At 46.0% G+C, this 18,658-nt stretch overlaps 1 long non-coding RNA gene across 1 annotated transcript; it reads right to left on the bottom strand.

Moving 5' to 3' along the window:
* Positions 1-235: 235 nt before the first annotated feature.
* Positions 236-12,617, bottom strand: LOC116975765. The gene is made up of 3 exons (XR_004412757.1): positions 12,583-12,617; positions 4,669-4,672; positions 236-246 (listed from the first exon to the last, which is right to left on the bottom strand). It is a non-coding gene; the product is annotated as an uncharacterized LOC116975765 (long non-coding RNA).
* Between the last annotated feature and the right edge of the window lie 6,041 nt (positions 12,618-18,658).

Raw genomic sequence — 18,658 nt, 5'->3', positions numbered from 1 at the left:
CCCCCCCCCCCCCCATATTTTGATCGCGATTTCCGTGCCTGAATCCAACCAAGGGCAAAGTGTAGTTAAACCAAAGGATTTTCTCCCCTTGAAGGACAATAAGGTATCGACATCTCACTCCTGCCGTTGATTGATTACTTCAACTATCCTCACAATGTCCGCGTTACCTCACATACTGAGAATCGTGGACTTTTTGTTGCTCGATTGGATAATTCCAGTCTCTAGATATAACAACCTTTGTGTTTTCTTTCATTCCTAATACTGGTAAAGGATCTGCCACCTGCAACATTAACTCTGTTTTGTTTTCCACAGATGCTACCTGACAAGCTGAGAGTTTCCAACATTTTCTGTTTTTATTACAGATTTCTATCCTTTTTAGAAATTCGATCCATTTACCACCAACTCCAATATTTTTGAACCAACCAATGAACAAAGTACTTGAAACTAACATTTTTCATGAGCTGATGATTTTTTTCCAAGATTCCTCTCAGATGTGCTCTCTAGTAGACTACAATCCCCATATCTGCTGTAAAATTGGGAATCCAGCATCTTCATGGGACATTCTTCTTCTTGTCGAGTCCACACACAAGATTAGAAGTTGTTCAGCCAGAGCTGAACACACTTCTCGGCATCTGCACAATGGTGTCTGTCTTGTCGCTTCTTGTGCTTCTTGTGCGTGGTGGTGGAAAGATTGGTTGAAACAGGGCCGCGACGTGAACGCTCTTTCCTTGGCCCCATGGGACATTGATAGTACTGAACTTGCAGATTTCTGGACTATTGGATGGTACTCATATTAATACTTTAATATATATACTACTAGACTAAGTGGGACCCCTTGGGTCCCATGTTCACACGGGAGGGCTGGTCCCCCAATGCAATATTCCACTTCTCCACCAATTCCAATATTGGTGGCCAATGGGGGGGGGGGGGGGGGGGCTTTCTGGAGTGCTACTATGGGTGTTGTGAGCTGAAGGGACTGGTTTCCAGAGGGCTAGTATTGTGGGCCAAATTGATTCTTGGGGTGGCAGCTCAGTCACTCAAGCCTGATGTGCTGGCAGCTCATTTCGAACCAACCACCACCAACAACCATTTGCAGTGCTTTATTTCGAACCAACCACCACCAACAACCATTTGCAGTGCTTTATTGTGAACCAACCACCACCAACAATCATTTGCTGTGCTTTATTTCAAACCAACCACATTTTCATTTTCAAACCACATTAAGGGCACTCAAGGCCAGTAAAACCACACTCACAGTTTAGCAGACATGTGCTCAGTGTTATTCACAGCTCAGACTGAGAGACATGACCCTCTAGCTCCCCCATCTTGCAGAGACTGACTGAGGCACTTAACACTTCCGGGTTTTATAGTCCCTCCGGAAGGGGGGTGGCTTTCAGGAGAGAGAATCTCAACATTTTAAAAAAACTAATAATGCTTTTATTTTTCATCGATGGGAAATATCCTCTTGTCCTGCACAGCAGAGAGGGACTCTGAGTAAGATGGCCAAAATTCACAGCCGTAAGTGGCAGCGTTTTTTTTCTAAAATCAATATACAGAACAACAGGAAGTGGTTAAGATCAGACTTTTAGTAATATAGATGTTTCTTTTGTACATGATATGCTGTGGTTAAATACATTTTTCAGTTCAAGCACTCAGCAAAACATCTCAGAGTTAAGGGGCTGTCCCACTGGCTCCAGCCACATCTCTGGCCTGCAGTATAGACCCTAGCCCAGGCTGCTATTAGAACCTTGGGGGTTGTGTCTACACAACTCACTTTCACTTTGGACCCCCCCGGCTCACATTCCAGACTAATGAATGAGCCCTGTACCAGACCATCAGGATTTCCAAACAATGGGATGCCGGATTATCAGAATTTACTGCACAAGGTGATTCGGAGCTTCTATATCTGAAGCCAGAGTGTACTTCTGTAAAACTGACCTCAGTGAGTACTGCATGCTAACAAGACATTGATCTAAATCTGAATGGTGCCACTCCTTAGAGGCCTGTTGTCATTGTAGACGATTGTAATGCAGTGATTTCAAAGCTGTGACCTTACCTTTGGGTTCTCTCAGTTTATGGCCAGTGATGAGATTACTCTTTATAATTATTGTGAGATTTTCATTATTCTCTACATTCTCATTGTATCTTTATTGCCCTATAAATTTTCCTGTAATGAAGCAGGTGTTGCTGTAATGTCCATTGCCGCTTTGATTATTCAACATGTACAAGAGCGTTGCTCTGGGAAACTGACTGGAATTGTTTCTAGAAATTAATTATTTTTTTTTCGTGGGCGTTGACCCGAATAATATCTAGCTCTGGGTCAGGTACAACATTATCAAATCTGTAATCAGCTGGTTCCACCCTTATGTAGAACCTTGACCCTTTCTGTTCCTCCCTCGGGGGTTCTCCCTGTTCGATCTCACTGACAATGTCAGCACATTGTGACAATTTTGGGCAGCACAGGTCCGAGCAGCTGAGCCCAACTGATGGAGGGGAATTTTCTCAGATCGTTCCACACTGAAGGACCAGTCAGGTTACATTTGAGCAGCTGATTGTCAAATTTGCAGAATCTAAACCATGCCAATTGTGTTTAATTCTGCAGTCACATTTACAAATTGACAACATTCAGGAACCACATGAAATTGTGCTGATCCTCACCAGCCATTGGTTTTTGAAGCCCTGTGTTCTGTATGTCCTTCCCTTGGCTCTCTGTCGTTCTGTGTCTCTTCTGTTTTATTATACACAGACTACACCAGATTTTACTTCCCATTCTAATATCTCCCTGCGGCCTAATCCCAAGCTTTCACGGTTTATTTTTGTTTGATAAGGCTCCTATGATATGCTTTTGAAGATGCCATGTGCCACAGGAGAAGATACCTATCTGGTGCTGTGTTAGGGATCAGTTGTCGGGTTGAATGAGATCTAAACAACATGGTGAGTGTTTCCTGAGGCTGCTTCACACTAGCAGTGTGCTGCATCTGACATTTCTATACAAAGCTGGGGATGAGCTGAGGGATAACTTTACACTTTCCAGCACTGTTGAAAGTCCTCTTTCCCTGTGTGTTCCAGGCAATTTCAGCCAGGGAACCCGAACAATTCAGTAAATGAGTGTACGGCTAGGATGCTCCCTGTTTTCCATATGTACTGTATATTCACTATAACTGAATGAAGAGACGAAGATGAAAGTGAAACAAAATATTTGGATTTCTCCCGCAAAACATCTCAGAGTTAAGGGGCTGTCCCACTGCGGCGACCTTTCAGCGACTGTCTTCGACCTTCAAGTTCAAGGGCACTCGCCTGAAAAACCTTGAGCTGGATCGACCGTCAGCGATGAAACTGCGAGCTGGATCGACCAACAGCACAAAAACATCGCAAAGGCGGGGGCCAGGGAAAGCGGGGGAGCGCTGTATGAAATTTACATCCGCGATGAACAGGAAGGTGAAAGAGGGCTGCACAGTATATGGTAAGTCCTTCAGAGAGCATGAGGGGGGGGTGGGGGGGGGGGGGAGAGAGGGGAGAGAAGGGGAGAGAAGGGGGAGAGAGGGGGGGGGGGAGAAGGAGTGGAGACACTTTTAAGAAGTCAGACAACTTATAATAAGGTTTAGCGGGCATTTTACATTGCCGGTCGGTTTTCCTTGGTCCTGAAAACTCCAATGAGCCAATTAAAATGCCCGGTCAGTGAAGGAGATTGCCTACAGCTGCCCTCGACTGCCTGTAACTACAAAGCGACCCCACTCCACTGCACCACGAGTTCAAAAGAACCATGCCGACCAATTTTTACTCGCGTAAAAATGTTCAACATGCTGAAAATTTTACGCGAACTAGCTGAGGCCGCGATTATGCGGAAACTTTCCTCGAGCATGAAGGAGAGTTCCAGTGACCTCATAGGACCTCCTAGGACCACGTGTCGACCATGCTGTGAGTTTGAGTCAAGGGCAAACTCTTCTAAACTCGTAGATTAGGTTGCTGTAGTGGGACAGCCTCTTTACTGAAGTAATATCCAGGAAACAAGGCACCCAATCTTTCCACAGTATGTTCCCATAAACTCTACTGTCTTCTCCATAGGTGTGAAGCTTTCTCTGTCTCATCCTAGGTTTCACTTCATTTCACTTTCACTCCAGATTTCTCCCATGTTAGTACTTACAGAAATGCCATGATGTAGTGATGTCTCAGTGTGCAGCGCTGAGGCCTATAGCGTGGCACACATTTATTTGATTATCGGTGCTTTTTGCATATCATCCACTCATTTCTCCTAAGTACTCTCTATATCTGTCATTCTCCTTTCTCTTGACTCTAAGTCTGAAGAAAGGTCACCTATTCCTTTTCTCCAGATATGCTGCCTGACACGTTAAGTTACTCTAGCCTTTTGTGTCTGTCTTTGGTTTAAGCCAGCATCTGTAGTTCCACAGTACATCTGCAGTTTCCTACACACTGAGTAACAGGTGTCGTGATGTTTAAATCTCTACTTCCATTCACCCCAAAGACAGATCTTTAATGTAGCCCAAGAACATGTAAAATCTCCCACAGGAGCCTCATCAAACAAAAGAACTGATCTGCTAGTTTAGTGGGACTGACTGAGGGAATAATTGTGGCTGAGACACGAAGGATATCTCCCCTGCTCCTTCGGTGTTGCCTTGCAATCTTTTACATTCAGCAGATTGGGCAGACAGGGCTTGAGCTTGAAGTCTTATCAGCACTTTCTCTGTTGCTGTAACACAATATTCCACACCCTGTTCCCATTCTCTTTTGCGCTACCTGCTGTACTTATGATGGTTCCACATGGCCCTCACACTCTCTTCCTAGGAGTTGGTCTCTCTGTGGATTGGTATTGGTTTGTTATTGTCATGTGTACTGATTTCTATTGAAAAACTTGTTTCTTTTTTCTGCTATCCTGGCAAATCTTCCATACATGATTTCAATCAAACCATTGGGCAGTGTAGCCAACTGTGACTGGTCCTCGTGCTTTACAGGTCCGAGCCCCACACAAGTTGATCACGATAAAAGCAAAATTACAATTAAAATGAAAGTATCTGTCCCAAGAAATTGGTCAGCGACAATCGCCAAAACAAATATTTCTAGCAGGATTGAAACATAAATTTCTGAAATAAATGTAAATAAGACATAAGATTCTGTGCTAATGGAGCTTGATTATAGTCTAAAGTCCTGTTCCCAGCGGCAGAAGATAACTGGGTGTGTGGAAAATCCTCTCATTATAAATTATTAAAATACCTTCCTTCACTGCTCCTTGTTGTTCTCCTCTCCATCAGGCAAGCGAAGCACGCAGCAGAGCGTGTAATAGTCATTTTATCCTGACCGTGATGGAATCGCGGTCCAGTGTACAAGGCACAACCAGTGAGGCAGGGGATGGAAATGGGCTTGTGACAGTGAGTTATGATTCTGGATTCAGGTTAGGTTGGGGAGGACAATGAGAAGGTTGGGTGGAGACGATTAATACAAAATAATTAGGCCCAAGAAATTCCTCCTGTCCTGTGAGTTCTCATGCAGCGTTCACGCAAGTGGGCTTTGGGATAATTAATGTCTTAAACGCAGGGCTGATAATTTAATCAGAATACAGAGACAAGGAGTTGAATGTGAAAGTATTTCCACACCTTTTGAAAAGCAAATTATTTCGCAAAAGGTTTGGTCAGCTCTTCAGCTCCTCTTAAGTGGCTCATCCATCACGTGTGGAAGCATAATGGTGAATTTACTGGGCTGATGGCAAACGGCTTGAGTTCAAATCCCACCATGGCAGCTGTAGAAATTAAAATTCAACAATTGAATAAATCAGGAGTGATAAAAGCTCATCATCAGTAATGGTGACCATGAAATTACATGATTGTCATAAAATTCCATATGGTTGACTGGGGAATTTGCAGTCCCAACCTAGTGCGGGTGGCCTTTATGAGAAGTGTGTGGTTTCAACCTCACTATTCTGGTTGACTTTCAACTTTCTCCTCTACTCAGGGTGGATAGTGCAATACATGCTGTCATTGCCATGCTGTTTGGAGGAAATAAGTAACAGTATATCTCTCTCAAGATTTATTTTAGCTAGTATTAAAGAGGCAGTCATGGCAGTTAGTGGCTCCACCTGTTGGATGTAGGAAATCAGGGAATAGTCAAGCATCCTTGATGACTTTGTCTGCGGGAAGTGTGTCCAGCTGCAGCTCCTCTTAGACCATACGGATCAACTGGAACAGCAGTTGGACTCACTGAAGAGCGTGCGGGAGGCAGAGAGGGTTATAGACAGTTTCTGGGAGGCAGTCACACAGCAGGTTCAGCTGGATAGATGGTGACAGCCAGGAGAGATAGCCAGATAATACAGGAGTCCCTGTAACTATCTCACTCTCGCACAAGTACCATTCTGGATACTGTAGGCTTCTCAGGGGCAAATGGCAGCTGCAGCCAGAATAGTGGCACCACATCTAGCTCTGTTCAACAGCATGGTGGGGCTAAGTCTTGGTGAACAATAGTGATAGGGGACTCTATAGTTGGGTAAAGATAGGCATTTTCGGAGCTACAAACGGGACTCCAGGATGGTATGTGGCCTGACTGATGCTGGGTTCAAGGATGTCTCAAGTGGCCACAGGATATTCTGAAAGGGAAGGGGAGGGTGAGCAGCCAGAGGTCGTGTTCCATATTACTATCAATTAAATAGGTAGGAAGGTCCTATGAAGAGAATTTAGTGAGTTAGGCAGTAGGTTCAAAAACAGGATCTTGAGGATTACTATCTGTGCCAGGTGCTAGTGAGGCAAGAAATAGAAAGATAGTACAGTTCAATTTTTCAAGTCAAGTCAACTTTATTTGTCACATACACATACAAGATGTGCAGTGAAATGAAAGTGGCAATGTCTGCGGATCGTGCAAAAACTACAGAACAGAATATAACAGAATCAGTATTTACATGTTAGAAACTATTGTTTTTTAAAAGACACAACGCAACAGTAAATTAGTACAATAAATTAGTCCCTGGTGAGATACGAGTTTACAGTCCAGATGGCATGTAGGAATAAACACCGTCTCATACTTGAAGGTACACAAAATTGCTGGAGAAACTCAGCGGGTGGGTGCAGCAGCATCTATGGAACGAAGGAAATAGGCGACGTTTCGGGCTGAAACCCTTCTTCAGACTGATGGGGGTGGGGGGGAGAAGGAAGGAAAAAGGGGAGGAGGAGGAGCCCGAGGGCGGGCGGATGGGAGGGTGGGAGGAGACAGCTAGAGGGTTAAGGAAGGGGAGGAGACAGCAAGGGCTAGCAAAATTGGGAGAATTCAATGTTAATGCCATCCGGACGCAAGGTCCCCAGGCGGAATATGAGGTGCTGTTCCTCCAATTTCCGCTGTTGCTCACTCTGGCAATGGAGGAGACCCAGGACAGAGAGGTCGGATTGGGAATGGGAGGGGGAGTTGAAGTGCTGAGCCACCGGGAGGTCAGGTTGGTTATTGCGGACTGAGCGGAGGTGTTCGGCGAAACGATCGCCCAACCTCCGCTTAGTCTCCCCGATGTAAATCAGCTGACATCTAGAGCAGCGGATGCAGTAGATGAGGTTGGAGGAGTTACAGGTGAACTTTTGTCACACCTGGAACGACTGCTTGGGTCTCATACTCTCTGTTTTCACAGCATGGCAGCGGAGGCGTTTGCCTGACCATAGCAGCTGGAACAGTCCATTGCTGGGGTGGTAGGGGTCCCCCATAATGTTGCTGGCTCTGGATTTGCACCTCCTGGTGTATAGGTCCTGCAGGGGGGTGAGTGTAGTTCCCATAGTGCGTTCGGCCAAATGCACTACTCTCAGCAGAGCCTTCCTGTCCTTGGCAGAGCTGTTCCCAAACCAGATTGTGACAAGATGCTTTCTACAGCCCCAGAGGAGAAGCACTGAAGGATCCTCAGAGAGACTCTGAATTTCCTCAGCGGCCTGAGGTGGTAAAGGCGCTGCCTTGCCTTACACACCAGTGCGGCAGTGTGTGTAGTCCATGTCAGACCCTCGGTGATGTGGACTCTCAGGTATTTAAAGCAGCTCACCCGATCCACAGTAGTCCCATTTATCTCCAGTGGCGTGTACGTCCTCGGATGTTGTGCCCTTCTAAAGTCCACAATCAGCTCCTTAGTTTTTGTCACATTCAAGAGGCGGATGTTGTCCTGACACCAGACTGCCAGATCAGCTACCTCCTCCCGGTAGGCCTTCTCATCGTTATCGGAGATCAGGCCCACCAACACAGTGTCATCAGCAAACTTGATGATGGAGTTGGAGCTGAACCTGGCCACACAGTCACAGGGAGTACAGTAGGGGGCTGAGGATGCAACCCTGGGGGGATCCTGTGGTCAGGGTGAGGGGGTTGGATGTATGTCTCCCCATCTTGACCACCTGGGGCCTGGCAGTGAGAAAGTCCAGGACCCAGGCACACAGGGAGTGTTGAGCCCCAGTTTCAGCAGCTTCTCAGCAGGTCTGGTGGGGACTATCGTATTGAAAGCTGAACTGAAGTCAATGATCAGCATCCTCACATAGCCCCCCTATTGTGTTCCAGGAGGGAAGGGTTGCACCTGAACTGAAGCAAAACCATTTTTTATGCCTGCAATGGCTGCCTCGCTAACAGTCTGTCTTGTCCATTTCCTTCTTTGTTGTTTTTAGTATGCGTTAAATGTATGTTTTTAGTGTTCTTTAGCTTGTTTTATGTGGGGGAGGGAGGGGGGTTGGGGGAAACTTTAAAAAATACCTTACCTTGATGGAGATGCAATTTTTTCCCGTATCGTATCTCCGTCCGCACTGCGACCGACATTGGGAGCTCCAACCTTGGGAGCTTGCGGACATATCATCGTGGAGCTGGTGGTCCCTGTCGGGGATAGACCTCGGAAGCTCCAACTGCGGGAGCCTGTGGACTTAACATCGTGGATCGCATGGGCCCCAGCTACGCCTGCCTCTTTGTCGGGTACGTCGAACAATCCTTGTTCAATACGTACCAGGGCCCCATCCCCGACCTCTACCTCCGTTACATCGACGACTGCTTTGAGGCCACCTCCTGCACCCACACACAACTGACTGACTTAATCCACTTCACCACCAACTTCCATCCGGCACTCAAATACACCTGGACAATTTCCGCCACTTCCCTACCATTCCTTGACCTCACTATCTCCATCGCAGGTGATAGACTTCTGACCGACATCCACTACAAACCCACTGACTCCCATGGCTATCTGGACTACACTTCTTCCCACCCTGCTTCCTGTAAGGACTCCATCCCCTACTCCCAATTCCTCCGCCTACGCCGCATCTGTTCCCAGAATGAGGCGTTCCACACCAGGGCATCTGAAATGTCCTCATTCTTCAGGGAACGGGGGTTCCCCTCCTCCACCATAGATGAGGCTCGCACCAGGGTCTCTTTCATACCCCGCAACACTGCTCTCTCTCCCCATCCCCCCACTCGCAACAAGGGCAGAGTCCCCCTAGTCCTCACCTTTCACCCCACCAGCCGTCACATACAACAAGTAATCCTCCGTCAGTTTCGCCACCTCCAACGTGACCCCACCACTCGCCACATCTTCCCATCTCCCCCCATGTCTGCCTTCCGCAAAGACCGCTCCCTCCGCAACTCCCTTGTCAATTCTTCCCTTCGCTCCCGTACCACCCCCTCCCCGGGCACTTTCCGTTGCAACCGCAAGAAACGCAACACCTGTCCCTTTACCTCCCCCCTCGACTCCATTCAAGGACCCAAGCAGTCGTTCCAGGTGCGACAGAGGTTCACCTGTATCTCCTCCAACCTCATCTACTGCATCCGCTGCTCTAGATGTCAGCTGATCTACATCGGTGAGACTAAGCGGAGGTTGGGCGATCGTTTCGCCGAACACCTCCGCTCGTTCCGCAAGAACCTACCTGACCTCCCGGTGGCTCAGCACTTCAACTCCCCCTCCCATTCCCCATCCGACCTCTCTGTCCTGGGTCTCCTCCATGGCCAGAGTGAGCAACACCGGAAATTGGAGGAACAGCACCTCATATTCCGCTTGGGGAGTCTGCATCCTGCGGGCATGAACATTGAATTCTCCCAATTTTGTTAGCCCTTGCTATCTCCTCCCCTTCCTCAGCCCTCGGGCTGTCTTCTCCCATCCCTCAGCCCTCGGGCTCCTCCTCCTCCTTTTTCCTTCCTTCTCCCCGCCACCCCCTATCAGTCTGAAGAAGGGTTTCGGCCCGAAACGTTACCTATTTCCTTCGCTCCATAGATGCTGCTGCACCTGCTGAGTTTCTCCAGCATTTTTGTGTACCATCGTGGATCTTGCGGTCCCTGGCTAGGGACCGACTTCGGGAGCTCCAACCGCAGGAGCTTTCATGGGGGCTTCGATCACCAGCTGCGTGAGCTGTGATCGCCCCGACTGCGGGAGAATGAAGAGGGAAGTAGTTTAGTCTTAATTTGCCTTCCATCACAGTGAGGAATGTGGGGAATACGCTGTGGTGGATATTTATGTTAACTTTTATGTAGTTGTGTGTCTTGTTGCTTTTTTTTGTATGGCTGTATGGTAATCGAGTTTCACTGTCTCTTTCAGAGTCTCTCTGAGGATCCTCCAGTGCTTCTACTCAGCGGCTGTAGAAAGCATCTTGTCCGGAAAAATCACCATCTGGTTTGGGAACTGCTCTGCCCAGGACAAAAGACTCTGCAGAGAGTAGTGCGTTCAGCCTACACTCGCCCCTCTGCAGGAACTATATATCAGAAGGTGCAGATCCAGAGCCAGCAACATTATGGGGGACACCTTCCACCCCAGCAACAGACTGTTCCAGCTGCTACGGTCAGGCAAACGCCTCCGTTGTCATGCTGTGAAAACAGAGAGGATGAGAAGGAGTTTCTTCCCAGAGGCCATTAAGACTGTAAACTCTTATCTCACCAGGGACTAACTTACTGTACCAATTTACTGTTGTGTTGTGCCTTTTTAGAATTGCTGTTTTTTTCTCACAAATATGTAATTACTGTTTTGTAGGGTTTTTTTGCACAATCCGCAAGCATTGCCACTTTTCATTTCACTGCACATCTTGTATGCGTATGTGACAAATAAGCTTGACTTGACGTACCTTAATTGGTATGTGACAATAAACAGACCTTTGATCTGAAACCTTTGAATCCTTGCAGGGAGGTTCGTTCATGCTATTCAAGAGGAGGTTTGGATTCAGAACTGGTTTACCCACCGAAGACAGAGTGTGGTGTTGGAAAGTGTTATTCAGGCTGGAGATCTATGATTGGGGTGTTCCACTAGGATGAGTACAAATGACTTGGACTTAAATATGGATGGGTTGGTTAGTAAGTTTACAGATGCCACACAAAATGGTGGATGTGTAGCTGATGAGGAAGGCAGTCAAAGGGTGGTTGGATATAGAAACATAGAAACATAGAAAATAGGTGCAGGAGTAGGCCATTCAGCCCTTCGAGCCTGCACCGCCATTCAATATGATCATGGCTGATCATCCAACTCAGTATCTTGTACCTGCCTTCTCTCCATACCCCCTGATCCCTTTAGTCACAAGGGCCACATCTAACTCCCTCTTAAATATAGCCAATGAACTGGCCTCAACTACCTTCTGTGGCAGAGAATTCCAGAGATTCACCACTCTCTGTGTGAAAAATTATTTCCTCATCTCGGTCCTAAAAGATTTCCCCCTTATCCTTAAACTGTGACCCCTTGTTCTGGACTTCCCCAACATCGGGAACAATCTTCCTGCATCTAGCCTGTCCAACCCCTTAAGAATTTTGTAAGTTTCTATAGGATCCCCCCTCAATCATCTAAATTCTAGCGAGTACAAGCCGAGTCTATCCAGTCTTTCATCATATGAAAGCCTGACATCCCAGGAATCAGTCTGGTGAACCTTCTCTGTACTCCCTCTATGGCAAGAATGTCTTTCCTCAGATTAGGAGACCAAAACTGTACGCAATACTCCAGGTGTGGTCTTACCAAGACCCTGTACAACTGCAGTAGAACCTCCCTGCTCCTATACTCAAATATAGTTACAGATATGGACACAGAAATGGCAGATGGAGTGTAATCAGTGAAAGTGTGTGGTGTTGTACTTTGGGGGGGTAATATGTAAGGGGAAACTATACAGTTAAAGGCAGAACTCATAACAGGATTGATGTACAGAGGATCTTGTGGCCCAGGTTTATAGCTCCCTGAAAGTGGCAACACAAGTAGATAAAGTGGTAAAGTAGGTATATGACCTGCTTGCCTTCATCGGCCGGGTCATTGAGTAAAAGAATCGGGAAGTCATGTTGCAGTTTTATAGGACTTTGGCTTGGCAGCATTTGTGTATTGTGTGTAGTTCTGGTGCCCCATTACTAGAAGGATGTGGAGGCTTTGGAAAGGGTGCAGAAGTGGTTTACCAGAATGCTGCCTGGATTAGAGGGTATTAACTTTATTTTATTTTCAATGGAACATCGGAGGCTGAGGGGGACACCTGATAGAAGTTTATAAAATTATGAGCGGCAAAGAAAGGGTAGACAGTCAGAATTTTCCCCCTCTTTGGGAATGCCAAATATTAGGGGGCATAGCTTTATGTTGAGAGGGGGGAGTCTAAAGGAGATACAGTATGCTGGGCAAGTTTTTTACATAGAGACTGGTAGGTGCCTGGGACATGTTGCCAGGGGTAGTGATGGAAGCAGATACAATGATGGTGTGTAGCAGGCATTTTGATATCAACATGAATATGCAGGTAATGAAGGGATGTGGATCATGTACAGGCAGAGGAATTTGTTTAATTTTAGCATCATATGTGGCACAGATATTGTGAGCCGAAGGCCCTGTTGTATTGTTCCATGTTCTATGTCCGTCAGCCACCTTGGTAAGCAGAGAGCTACAGTGGAGGCAACTCATCCTTGATCCTGAGGGACTGGGTTAAGAACAATGGGAGAACATTTGAGAGAGACAAAAATGCTGGCACGAACTGGCTGGAGTGAATGTGGTCCCTTCCTGTGTCACATGTTGAGGGTAAATCTCCACTGTGCCACACTCGGAGTGTGCATCCTTGCACTTTGCACACATTTGTCTGGCAGGAGCCAGGCAGTAGGATGGGTATCAGATCTTGTGCAGGAAGGAACTGCAGATGCTGGTTTAAACCGAAAATAGACACAAATGCTGGAGTAACTCAGCAGGACAGGCTCGTCCTGAAACGTCACCCATTCCTTCTCTCCAGAGATGCTGCCTGGCCTGCTGAGTTACTCCAGCATTTTGGGTATAGGATTTTGTTTGATGCAGCATCTGTGACTTCTGACAGGCAAATGGTGCAGTGCAAAATGGCAGAGGGAGCATGTGATACCAACAGGAATCTACCAGTCTGAGCAGGAAGGCTGTCAGTGTAGAAAATCTCTGTCCTTTTCTCTGTGTGTGAATATCATAAAAGCAGAAACACCTGCCCTTGTGATTTATTCTGCACAGAGCCCTTTATCCAATCAGCATGGATTCAGGTGACATGGTGTTGATGCAGTCTGCTTTTGGAATTGCAAGGAGCTAAAAGTGAACACGTGTAATCTCCAGGGATTGAACATGTGCAATGGGGCACCAGGAGATTCCTCTGCACTGTTGTTGTGTTGTAATTTGCAGCTCCTGACACATCCCCATCAGTCAAAGGTCTTGGCAACAGCATTCAGTTCTACTTGTTGGGACAGTCTATCCCTGCCATGAGTGACATGTTCTATTCCATTGTAATTCCCAGAATCAACGCTTGAAGTGTATTTATTAAGCAAAGGGAGAAAGATATGAAATTATACAGCACCAGGCACAGCTACAAGAGATCCCAAATTCCTCACCACCAACTAATTCATTTTGATGCTTGGTCACTGTTTTAATTGTATCAGTTTAAGTTTAGTTATAATTTTAGAGATACAGCACGGAAACAGGCCCTTCGGCCCACCGAGTTCACGCCGACTATCGATCACCTGCTCACACCAATTCTATGCTATCCCACTTTCTCATCCACTCTTTACAAACTAGAGGGCAAGTTTACAGAGGGGCAATTATTGCCTTTATGACAAAAGAGGAAACCCAAGAGGTTGTCACGTGTACTGAGGTACAGTGAAAAGCTATTTTGTTGTATGCTATCCAGTCAGCTGAAAGATTATACATTACAATCAAGCCATCCACAGTGTACAGGTACATCAGTAAAGTTCTGCATAGCAAGCTCCCACAAAGGCATTCATTGTAAAGCTTAGTAACATGATGTCAGGACAACAAAATTTCTATCAATGTCTGCAAGATGAAGGGGCTAGTTATTCAGTTCAGTATGCGACGGTGTACAAGTCCCAGTCAACATCAATGGTGCAGAAGTGGAGATGGTCAAGATATGCCTTTAAATTCCTAGGCAGAAATGCCACTAACAATTTGTCCTGCACAAACCACATTGAAGGTTTGACAATAAAGTAATCTAATCTAATCTAATCTAATGAAGCTATGGCTAAAAAAGAACACCAACTTCTTCAAAAAAACTACGGAAGCTTGGCATGTCTCCAACTTCTCTGATCAACTTCTACAAATGCACCATAGGAAGGATTCTATCAGGATGAATTACAGCTTGGTTTGCAACAGGTCTGCTCAAGACCATACAAAATTGCAGGGAGTTGCAGATGTAGTCGATCACACCAGACTTCCTGCAGGGAAGGGTGCAGATCAAAGCACAAGATCTTGGAATTTGCAGCAACAGTCTGTTGAAGGAACTCAGCAGGTCAAGCAGCATTGGTGAGGGTAGAGGAATTGTTGACATTTTGGATTGAAACCCTGCATCAGAACTGGATAATAATGGAAAGTTCATGGACTGTTGGATATAGAAGTTAAATCCAATAAATGCTAGGTGATACATTTTGGCGAGTTAAATAAGGTCAGGCAATGTACAATAATTTGTGGGGTAGGAAGGAAGGTGATGAACAAAGAAACCTTAACAAGCCCTACTTCAAAGGAGCTAGTCATCAACTTGATCCAAATTCCAACATCCATGCTCGAGTCTGCATCAATGCTGCTGAAGTAGTGATGGTTGGGAGCTTCATGTTCCAAGGTGTAAATATCACCAACAGTTTGACATGGTCCAATCATCTTGATGATACAGCCAAGAAATCACATGAACAAAAAGCTTATCACCGTAACTTGGTACACATGACATAATGGGCCTGTCCCACTTAGGTGGTTTTTCAGCAGACTGCTGGCGACTGCCAAGTCACCTGAAAAACCGGCAACTGAAAATGCCACTGTCATAGTGGAACACACACACACAAACACGTCGCTTCCTTCACCAGGCCGTTATGCAGGCAGGGGGCAGGGCAAGCAGGGGGAGCACTGTCTAAAAAATTCACACGGTGCAAAGCCAAGGTGAAACAGACACACACCACGATGAACAGGAAAGTTGGCACAGTAAAAAGATTACTAAAGCACAGTGTCCTTTAAAAGAGGGGGGGGGGAGAGAGGGGGGGAGAGAGGGAGGGGGGGGGGGGGGGGGGGGGGGGGAGAGAGGGGGGAGAAGGGGAGAGAAGGAGTGGAGACAACGTTTAAGAAGCCAGAGATACACGGCTGTGAAGCTCGGGGGACATTTAACATTACCGGTCGGTTATCCATGTTCTGAAAACTACTGCTTACGTTTTTTTTCCCCAATGAGCCAATGAAATTCACTGGTCAGCACCGGCTACATCCTACATCCTCAATTACAATAAAAAGGGGAAGGTACAGGGTGCAAAATATAGTTTTCACCATGGTAGCGCATTGCTGAGACAAATCCAATGTCCACAATGCGGTAGAGGTAAATCGAACAGTACACTAGCATCGTTTAGTTTAGTTTAGAGATACAGCATGGAAACAGGTTCTTTGAGCGACTGAGACCATGCCCAGCACCCGCTCACACTAGTTCTTAAATTCCACTTTTGCATCCACTTCCTACACACTTGGGGCAATTTGTTTGAGCACATTCAAGGAGCTATGTAAATGTAAGTGTTTGTGGTTTACCTCCATGGATGCCAGTGTGTATCAGCTTCTGTACAGAAAAGCTGATAGGATTTCTTTGCTGCTATCAAGATATTTTTGGTGCCACTGGTTAAGAACAGATATTATTTCCTGGTTTGCTCTTCATAGACCATTTTCTGCAAGGTTACTGCAGCATCCACTTATCTGAGTTGGCCTTTTGTTTCTTTGGTCAGTTTAAAATGGCGGCCTGTGAAGAACAGGATGACTTTCCTGGAATAATTCTACAGACTGGTAAAACATGTAAGAGGCAGTAGAATTTATCGAGTGTGTTGGCATTGAGGCTCGCATACAGGACCAGTTATAACCATCCAAAGATGCGCTCGTGCAAGTCTCACCATGGCGGCTTTGGAGTTTAAATGTAATTAGAGTTATAAAGTCATAGAGTGATACAGTATGCAAAAACAGGCCTTTCGGCCCAACTTGTCCACACCGGCCAATATGTCCCAGCTACGCTAGTCCTAACTGCCCACGTTTGGTCCATATCCCTCCAAACTTGTCCTATCCATGTACCTGTCTAACTGGTTCTTAAATGTTGGAATAGACCTCAACTACCTCCTATGGCATCTTGTTCCATACACCCACCACCCTTTGTGTGAAAAAGTTACCCCTCAGATTCCTATTAAGTCGTTTCCCCTTCACCTTGAACCTATGTCCTCTGGTCCTCAATTTCCCTATTCTTGGCAAGAGCTTCTGTGAATCTACCCAATTTATTCCTCTCATGATTTTATGCACCTCTATAAGATCACCCCTCATCCTCCTGCGCTCCAAGGAACAGAGACCCAGCCTACTCAACCTCTCCCTATAACTCAGACCTTCTAGTCCTGGCAACATCCTCGTAAATCTTCTCTGAACCCTTTCAAGCTTGACAATATATTTCCTATATTAATTAAATAAATCTGGAACAAAGAGCTAGAATCAGGCCAAGAAACCACGAGATTGGCATAAAGACCCACCTAGTTCACTGATGTTCTTCAGTGAAGGGAATCAGCTGCCCTCACAAACTCCAGTGCTTTAATGTCTAATTAACTTCTGGTATAGCCATTTGGTTTTTGGAGATGATTGAAAAATACTGAAGATAGACACAAAATGCTGGAGTAACTCAGCTGGACAGGCAGCATCGCTGGAGAGAAAGAATGGGTGACGTTTCGAGTCGAGACCCTTCTTCAGACTGATGTCAGCAGAGAGGGAGATATACATGGATAAGGAAGTGTAAGGTGTGAAAACAGATCAAAGGGCACGGTGATCAAGGAAAATGTTAAATATGTTGGCTGGGAGAAGCTAACAACAAAGCAAACAGAGATAAAATGTAGTCAGAGACAGTCAGACTGTTCGGAGAACTGGGAAAGGGGAGGGATGGAGAGAGAGGGAAAGCAAGGGTTACTTGAAGTTAGAGAAGTCAATATTCATACAACTGGGGTGTAAGCTACCCAAGCGAAATATGAGGTGCTGTTCCTCCCATTTGTGCTGAGCCTGATTCTTACAGTGGAGGAGGCCCAGGACAGAAAGGCCAGTGTGGGAATGGGAGGGGGAGTTAAAGTGTTTAGCAACCGAGCGATCAGGTAGGTTTAGGCGGACTGAGCGGAGATGTTCAGTGAAATGCTCGCCCCATCTATGTTTGGTCTGGAGTGCACACACTCCATGACTGAAAGGTATTGAGGATGAGCAAGTGTATAAGACTGGCGGTATTGTATTTACACTTGTGTGATGTCCTGGATTATTCCCCACAATAATCGGATGGGCCATATAACTAACAACTGATGTGTGATCATTACTGCCAGGCTGGATATTACTATCCAATAATATTCAATTTCTGGCATTCTCTCAGTTAATTTTCACTTCCGTTCTTAGAAAAGCAAATGATCAATGAGTTGCAGCAGAAAGCTACAGAATTTTCAATAATACATTTTCTTCCAGCGAAACCCTCCTAAACAATCTGTCAGCTTGTTTGCTTCCATTACACTGGTACCAAAAGCAATCTACTAACCATGGAAAATGTGTTTTCTGATGATGTAGAACTCTGGTGAAAAATGTTCACACAGAGAGCATTTAGAAAACAGAACTCACTCTCACGTGGAGCAGTTATGTGGTGTTGGTACATTTAGGAGGAGAAATTACAGAAGGTTATGCAGATGGAGTTGATGAAAAGGGTAAACAGTGGCTTGTGTGGAGCATAAACTGCGCTGGGCTAGTTGGAATAGGAAATGGCAGAGAAATCAAAAAATGGCAAAGAAAGACTTTTGTTTCTGACATTGTGGAAGAAGATACGGAAACCGACAGAAATACAGAAACAAGAGTCAAGTGAGAACTGAAAGAAATTATTATTAGTAAGGAAAGAAGTATTGTGATGGAGAAGCTGGAAAGGCTGAAATCCAATAATTCCCAAGGATCTGAAGATCCACACCCAAGAGTTTCAAACCAATTAACTATACAGAATGCATTCTTTATTTTACTTCAGAGTCACGTGAGTGACTACGTGAAGAACCCCGCCAGGACGCATGCGTGTCATATCGCTACACGCATTGCAACGAGTCACAGCAGGGGGAACGACGTTCCCTTAGCGGCAGAATTTGAAAGCCGGGAACAGCAGGTAAGGAGACTCTGCATTCCTTCCTCTTACCTTACAGGTGGAGACATGGACCAGATCCACGAAGGCTGCGAAAAAGCTGGCGGGGGAGAACCGCGGAGTTGCGGGCA

Source organism: Amblyraja radiata, chromosome 8 (assembly GCF_010909765.2).
Source record: "Amblyraja radiata isolate CabotCenter1 chromosome 8, sAmbRad1.1.pri, whole genome shotgun sequence".
NCBI lineage: Eukaryota > Metazoa > Chordata > Chondrichthyes > Rajiformes > Rajidae > Amblyraja > Amblyraja radiata.
This window is presented reverse-complemented; position numbering and strand designations above follow the sequence as displayed.